This window comes from Leptonychotes weddellii, chromosome 14 (assembly GCF_054177405.1).
Source record: "Leptonychotes weddellii isolate Sample4059 chromosome 14, ASM5417740v2, whole genome shotgun sequence".
NCBI classification, from domain to species: Eukaryota; Metazoa; Chordata; class Mammalia; order Carnivora; family Phocidae; genus Leptonychotes; species Leptonychotes weddellii.
Window position 1 is genome coordinate 67,486,065 of NC_138382.1, and position 6,326 is coordinate 67,492,390.

Sequence of the window (6,326 nt, forward strand, 5' to 3'; positions counted from 1 at the left end):
TATGTCCTTTAAGTAAGCAGTGGATCCAGAATTTTAAACTCAGGCACACTGGCTCTCAAGTCTGTGCTCCCACCCATTACACGACATGGCTTCATAGCAAAAGTCAGGCATGAGCCAGACTCCTAACTAGAGAAAAAGATGCAGGAGGATATGGTGGAAAGAACTCTGGGATGGAGTAAAGGTGACCTGAGTTCCAGACCCCGCTTAACCTCCAAATCTCTGTGGGATATTGAACAAGTTGCTTCCTCTCTCTGGGAAGCCATCTGAACCACAAAGTCTTTCTAGCTTTGATATGCTCTGGTTCTGGGGCTTTCTAGGAGTGTAGAAAGTAAATGTCCACAGTGCTAAATTATGCGAATGAAAATCAATTCTTGAAGCTTGGGCAGGAAGGTATGGTCTGGGATAAGGAGAGTTCTAGAGACCTCATATGGGGCCAACATTGCAAGATCCATCACTGACTAGGGGAAATGCAGTTATCTTCCTCCTGACCCCAGCCTAGCTATGCAATGACCAGCTCAGTTTCAGGCCATACGGAAACAGAAAGATCTTTGAGAGGTCATGTTACAAATCAACGGTTTTCACTCTTACTTTTAGCTATTTTTTTAAAATCTTGCATGTAATGTAATATAAAAAGCTGATTTTTAAACAACAATGTTTTATTTGTCTGGATTGATTTTATGAATAGAGATTATAACCTTTACTTATTACAGAGTCAATCAATAAGAACAAGGCAGTTTTGATTAAATAAACAGGATGCTTAGGTTGATATAAAACTATAATTGTCATCCGTAACCCCGGACTTCCCTTTTTTGTGTTTATCAAAACAGCCTGATAATTTTCATTAGCTTTGGTTGTACAGTATATTGAAAACCCTGTTAACACAGAGGAGTAGCTGCAACTGCTGACAGGTTTAAAAAAGAAGAAGAAAGATGGTTTTGCAACCTCTGGGTATTCTTCCAAGTGCTACAGAGATTTAAAAGGAGGCCAGAGACACTTACGCGAAATATACAAAATGTCCTATTCCAGATCCCATCCACGATGTAAAGGTTCATTCATTCATCCATTTATCCAAAAATGCCTGGTGAATGCCTATGTTGTGTTTGTCATTGCATGGAGGATGTGAAATTAAAAACTTCAGCATGTGAGAGATGGACAGACAATGAATAAAATAAATACGTGGATTCTGTAGTGTGACTGTGACAAGGGGATAGGAATAAAGCAGAGAAGGGGCTGGGGACTCGGGGGTGGAAGGTGGTTTCATCTGAAATAGGTCAAGGTTTTCGCACTTGGAAGGTTTGAGCAGAAGTCCCAAAGGGGGGCAACTGGCCTGAGGCTGGGGAAGGGCATCTAGCCAGTGCCGTGGCCCTGGTACCCGGCCGGTCCCAGGAAGCACAATGAAGCTGAGCAGCTGGAGGGCCTGAGCAAAGGTGAGAGCAGAAGGAAACAAGGTCAGAGGGGAGGAGGAGAGGCAGTGGGGCCGGGCAGATCATGCTGGGTCTGGGATGCCATTACAATGACTTTGGCTTCCATGAGGAAGCCATCAGAGATTTTTAAGCAGAGGAGCGACGGTGTCTGCCATAAGTTTTTAGAGCATCACTTGGGATGCCGGGTTGAGAACAGAGTGTAGGGAGTAAGGATGGAAGCAGAGAGAAGGGGGGGGGGTGTTTGCAATAATCCAGGAGGGAAGGTTGGTGGCTCAGACCGGGTGGTGGTGGAAATGATGACAAATGATGAGATTCTGGATGTGCTTTGAAAATAGACCTGATAGGAGACTCTGACCAATTGGATATAGCCTGTGAAGGAAAGAGAGGAGTTGGGGTGACCTCAAAGTATCTGGCTAAACAGCTGGTAGGGTGAAGCTGCAGCTCACCCTACCTTGGATGGGAAGACTAAGAAGGAGTAGGTTTGGGGTGGCTGTGGATGGGGACTTCACTCTGGGGTGTGCCAACTTCAAGGTGCCTAGAAGAAGTCTAAGTGAAGCTGGCCAGATGAGTCTGGAGGTCAGGGAAGTAATCCAACCTGGAACCATCCTTGGGGAATCATCTAGTGTACATGGTGCTTAAAGTATGAGGAAGACAGCATGGGATCACTGATGCAGTAGGTGAGGACAGGGAAGAGGTCCAAGGGCTGAGCCTGGCACTCCCAGCATTAAGAGGTCAGAGATTGAGAAGCAACCAGCTAGCAGACTGTGGACCAGCAGGTGGGGGGATGCAGAGTGGAGATCAGAGGGCTGTTCTGGAGGCCCAGTGAAGAAACTGCTTTAAGGAGGAAGGAACATTCGTGTCAGCTGAGTCAAAGCTAACAGGACAAATACAACGCAGCCTGAGACCAGACAGCTGACCTTAGCCAAGCAGAAGTCACAGGCCATTGGTGACCTCGGTAAATGCAGTTCTGAGAGAGTGGTGGAAATAGGAGCCTGACCAGCTTATTACAAGAGGGAAACAGAGCAAAGGGCAGCAGTAAAGACCAGTTCTGCCAGAGTTTTTGTTATGAAGGAGAACAGAGAAACAAAAAGGCAGATGAAGGGACAGGTGGAATGGGGTTGGTTGGTTGATTGGTTGGTTGGTGGGGGTATTAACACGAGAGAAATCTCAGCATTTTGCACCCTAATGTCAGTGATCCAGGAGAGAAGGAACATGCCATGAGGCAGGCAAGAAAGGGACAGTTGCTGAAGCCATATCCTTGGTGTGCAGAGGAGGAGGGTTGTTCTCAGGAGGGGCCATGCTTCTGCAGTAAGAGGAGGGGGGAAGTCAAGGAGGCATGAGCACACCGAAGCAGGACAGCCGTGGATGCTGGAAACCTGTGGAAGCTCTCCTCCCCTTGCCTTTATATTCTCTGCGTTAAGTGGGGAGTAAGTGCTCAGGCGAGAGGGAGGGTGTGGAAAAGTCACCTAGAAGAGAGGGAGAGTGGATGGGCCGGGAAACGGATCGTGGTTGCCAGGCAGCGTAAGGACCCCTGGGAGATCTGTGCTCAGGAATCCAAAGGGAAGAGGCCAGGGTGGCTGCTTGCTTTCCTCCAGACACACTTGGCTGCTTGGGGGCAGGCACCAAGTAGGTGGAGTTGGTTATGACCAGGTTGGTGGTTCTGCCAAATAAACGTGAGAAGGACAGGCATCAAGGCCATGGACTCCGCAGACGAGACCCCTGGTTACAAATCTTTGACCCACCATTTACCAGCTGTATGACCTTGAGCAAGTTAGGTAGCCTCTCTGTGTTTCCATTCCTTTGCCAGAGTCTCAAGTGAAAGTTCCATGAGCTAATATACATACAGTATTTAGAAGAGTGCCTGGCACATTAAAAGCTCTCAGTAAATGTTAGCTTCTATTATTATCAATATGAGTTGAGGCAGCCAGCAAAGGAGGTTCTCAGCCAGTTAAAATCCTGTTTGTCAGAAAAGACCTGTGAAATGTATCCTGGAGCATTAGGAGATATGAAACAATATCATTTGTGAAATCTCATCCAGCCCATTTCTGTTGGATTCACCTTCAGTACACCCTGTCTCTCTTATTTTTTTATGCAGAGGCCAAACATTAAGCTTCAGTGTCCCCTCTGACGCTTTATCTGCCGTCAGCCCTGCGACAACAAGCAGTCAGTCTTGAAGCACCCAAGCTGTACAATAACACAGCGTTATCACAACGAGATACGCTGGGCGCTGCACTGCTGACCATTACACCGTGAAGAAAGCAGCTACCTGAAACACACCTGAGCCTCGCCTGGGATTTTAGCTGACCTTAAAATCCAATTTTATCTCAGCTCCAGAGTGCTGGGGCTGTATTTACGCCCATATGCTTTCGGATGAGCCGACTTGCGCAGGAGCAGTTCTTGAAGAGAATTTTTCAGCTACCATCTCACTAACAAAAGACCCATTTATAGTCGGTCCGGGTGTATTGCCAGAGGAAAGGAACTCCGGAGCAGGTTGGTGGTGGATGCGGGAAAAGTGTGAAAGTTTTTTTTCTAGTGTTTCTATTTTCTGGGTAGAGCAGGAAGGAAGGCCCTTTCCAAGAGCGGGGGTGGGGGAAAGAGCCCAAGGAGACCGAAGCCCCTGGAAGCCAAGCGCTTTGGCTCCCTGTGGGGTCTACGACGTGTTAAGTTCAGAAAATGCTACCTTTGAAGATGTGTGTTGTTTTGCACAGAGGTTAGAAGCACTCTGGAACCAGCTGTGTGTCCTCCGCATGTCCTTCGACCTCAGGGTCTTCATCTGAAAACTGGGGATAATGACGGTACCTATTTCATAAGGTTGAGCTGAAAATTAAATGCGTGAAAATATGGGCAGCCTGGAGAGCAGAGTAGGATAACAGTATCAGCTGCCACTCTTCTTGTTTTCTGAAAATTTAAATTACTTCTCTACTCTGAGGTGGGTTTCTGGAGTGCCGGAAACATCTCCTTGGGATCCTACGGTTGCTCTGACCCCCATGATCAGACCTAGATTGAACGCGCCACCATGGTCTGGGAAAGAAGAAATGAGCCTTTGGGGGGTGGGGTGGAGCCGCAGTAGGATCTTCCGTGGGGGCTCATTCAGGAACGTTCGGGGAGGCTCCAGTGGAGCAGCAAAAGGGAAAGGAAGAGAGACCACATGTGGGGGGATTTGTTCAGAGGATGGCCCATGGACCAGCCATAGCAGCATCCCAAGGGCGCTTATTAGGAATGCAGAATGCCAGGCCCCGCCCTGAACCCAGTGAACCAGAAGCAGTATTTTAACTAGATCTCCAGGTGATTCCTGGGCAGGTTGAAGTTTGAAAAGGACCAGCTCTACTCAGTTAACCCACTGCTCAGTGACAAAGGGTGGTTCTGAACCCAGGTGGTCCGGTTGCAAAGCCTGTGCCCTTTCCATCACCTTGAGCGCCATGGCAGGACAGGGAGCTGCATGAGCTCAGTGTGAGAACAGAAGGGAGAAAAGGGGAGCATAGGCCAGGAATCCCATAGAACATTCCTGTAACCCAGAACAGGAACCCAGCAGTGCTACCTAGTCCCCTAATTACTCATTCAGCAAACATTTCCCAAGAGCACCTGTTCTGTGCTAGAACTGGGGTACAGGGAGGAATGTCACTATTCCTGTGCCCAAGAAACTTAGACCAGGCGGGGGCCGTGGAAGAATGAGCCATTCCTGTGCCCACACACTCCAACCCCACTTCTCCATCTGTCAGTCCCTCGCTTCTCTGCTCCTCCCTCCCACCTTCCCGTCCCCTCCTCTGCCCTGTTCTCTCTCTCTTACAAGGACCCAACTGGACACCTCCAAAGAGAAGCAGCAACAACAATTATCATCCACATGGTTGCTCTGCTGGAGAACAGAGCCCAGCCAGACATGGTGAACCCACACCTTCTCTGGAAACTGGATCTCTGGCATTTCTGTAGGTTTCTAAAAGCTGAGCCTCTGCCTCTTGGCACCAGAAAGATCACGGCCAGATGAGGCTCCTCCAACTGACTCTGACATCCTTTCTTTGGCTCAGGCCGCCCTGCTCCCAGGAAGCAAGCGGAGGCCCCTTCCCAATGTGAACGCCTCCCCTCCAGAAGCTCAGGTGTACATGAGGGTGTTGGACTGATTCAGACCCAGCCACCCCAAGCAAGGTTGGATTCTGACTTTCAAAACCAACAAAATCAGTTGGAGCAAAAACAGGATGGGAGTACTCAGAGGGTGGAATGAAAGAGGTCAAGCTGATGGCAGCACTGAAAGTATTATTTTTGCAGGATAGCCCCAGGAAACAGCAAGAAAAGCAAACCCGGAGACAGCGGGGCGGTGTTCGGCCACAGAGTTAAAGGGGAAAAGCAGGTTACAAAGCAGAATGAGCCCAGTTAAAGATACAGCAAGAATATGTACACACACACGTGTACACAGAAACGTCCAGAAGGCGGGAAGTGTTGAGCTGTGCTGACAGTAGGGTGGCTTGATGCCATTATGGAACAAAACGGGCAGGCAGGCAGAAGAGAGGATGCTTCTGCCTCCCACTTGCTGCCGGTGACTTGATATGAGCCATGGGTTGACCAGGCAGACATCTGCACGTGGACCTTCTCTTTGCTTCCAACGTGTTGCAAAAGAAATTCCCTGTTTCTTCTGTATCTTTCTTCCCTGTGATTTTTATGAGCGCCAACAGGATAGTAAACTCCATGCCTATCCAGCCTGAACCCCTAACTTCATAGCTAGATCATTGACAGTTGCAAAAACAGGACTCTGCTGGTTCCAGAAAGCAGAGGTGGTCTGTGTTGGAAAACAGCTTTGCCGTGCTCTTTTGGCCAACTGAAAGAAGATATGACCCTGGGGCGGGGGGCGAGGGGGAGGCAGCTATGGACCTAAACAAAGAGCCTTCATATAAAACCAGGACGTACATCTCC

The 6,326-nt window shown here is 48.8% G+C and overlaps 1 long non-coding RNA gene across 1 annotated transcript; it reads left to right on the forward strand.

Moving 5' to 3' along the window:
* Positions 1–867: 867 nt before the first annotated feature.
* LOC145716938 (uncharacterized) lies at positions 868–5,476 on the forward strand. The gene is made up of 3 exons (XR_014139877.1): positions 868–1,081; positions 3,520–3,914; positions 5,215–5,476. It is a non-coding gene; the product is annotated as an uncharacterized LOC145716938 (long non-coding RNA).
* Positions 5,477–6,326: the final 850 nt, after the last annotated feature.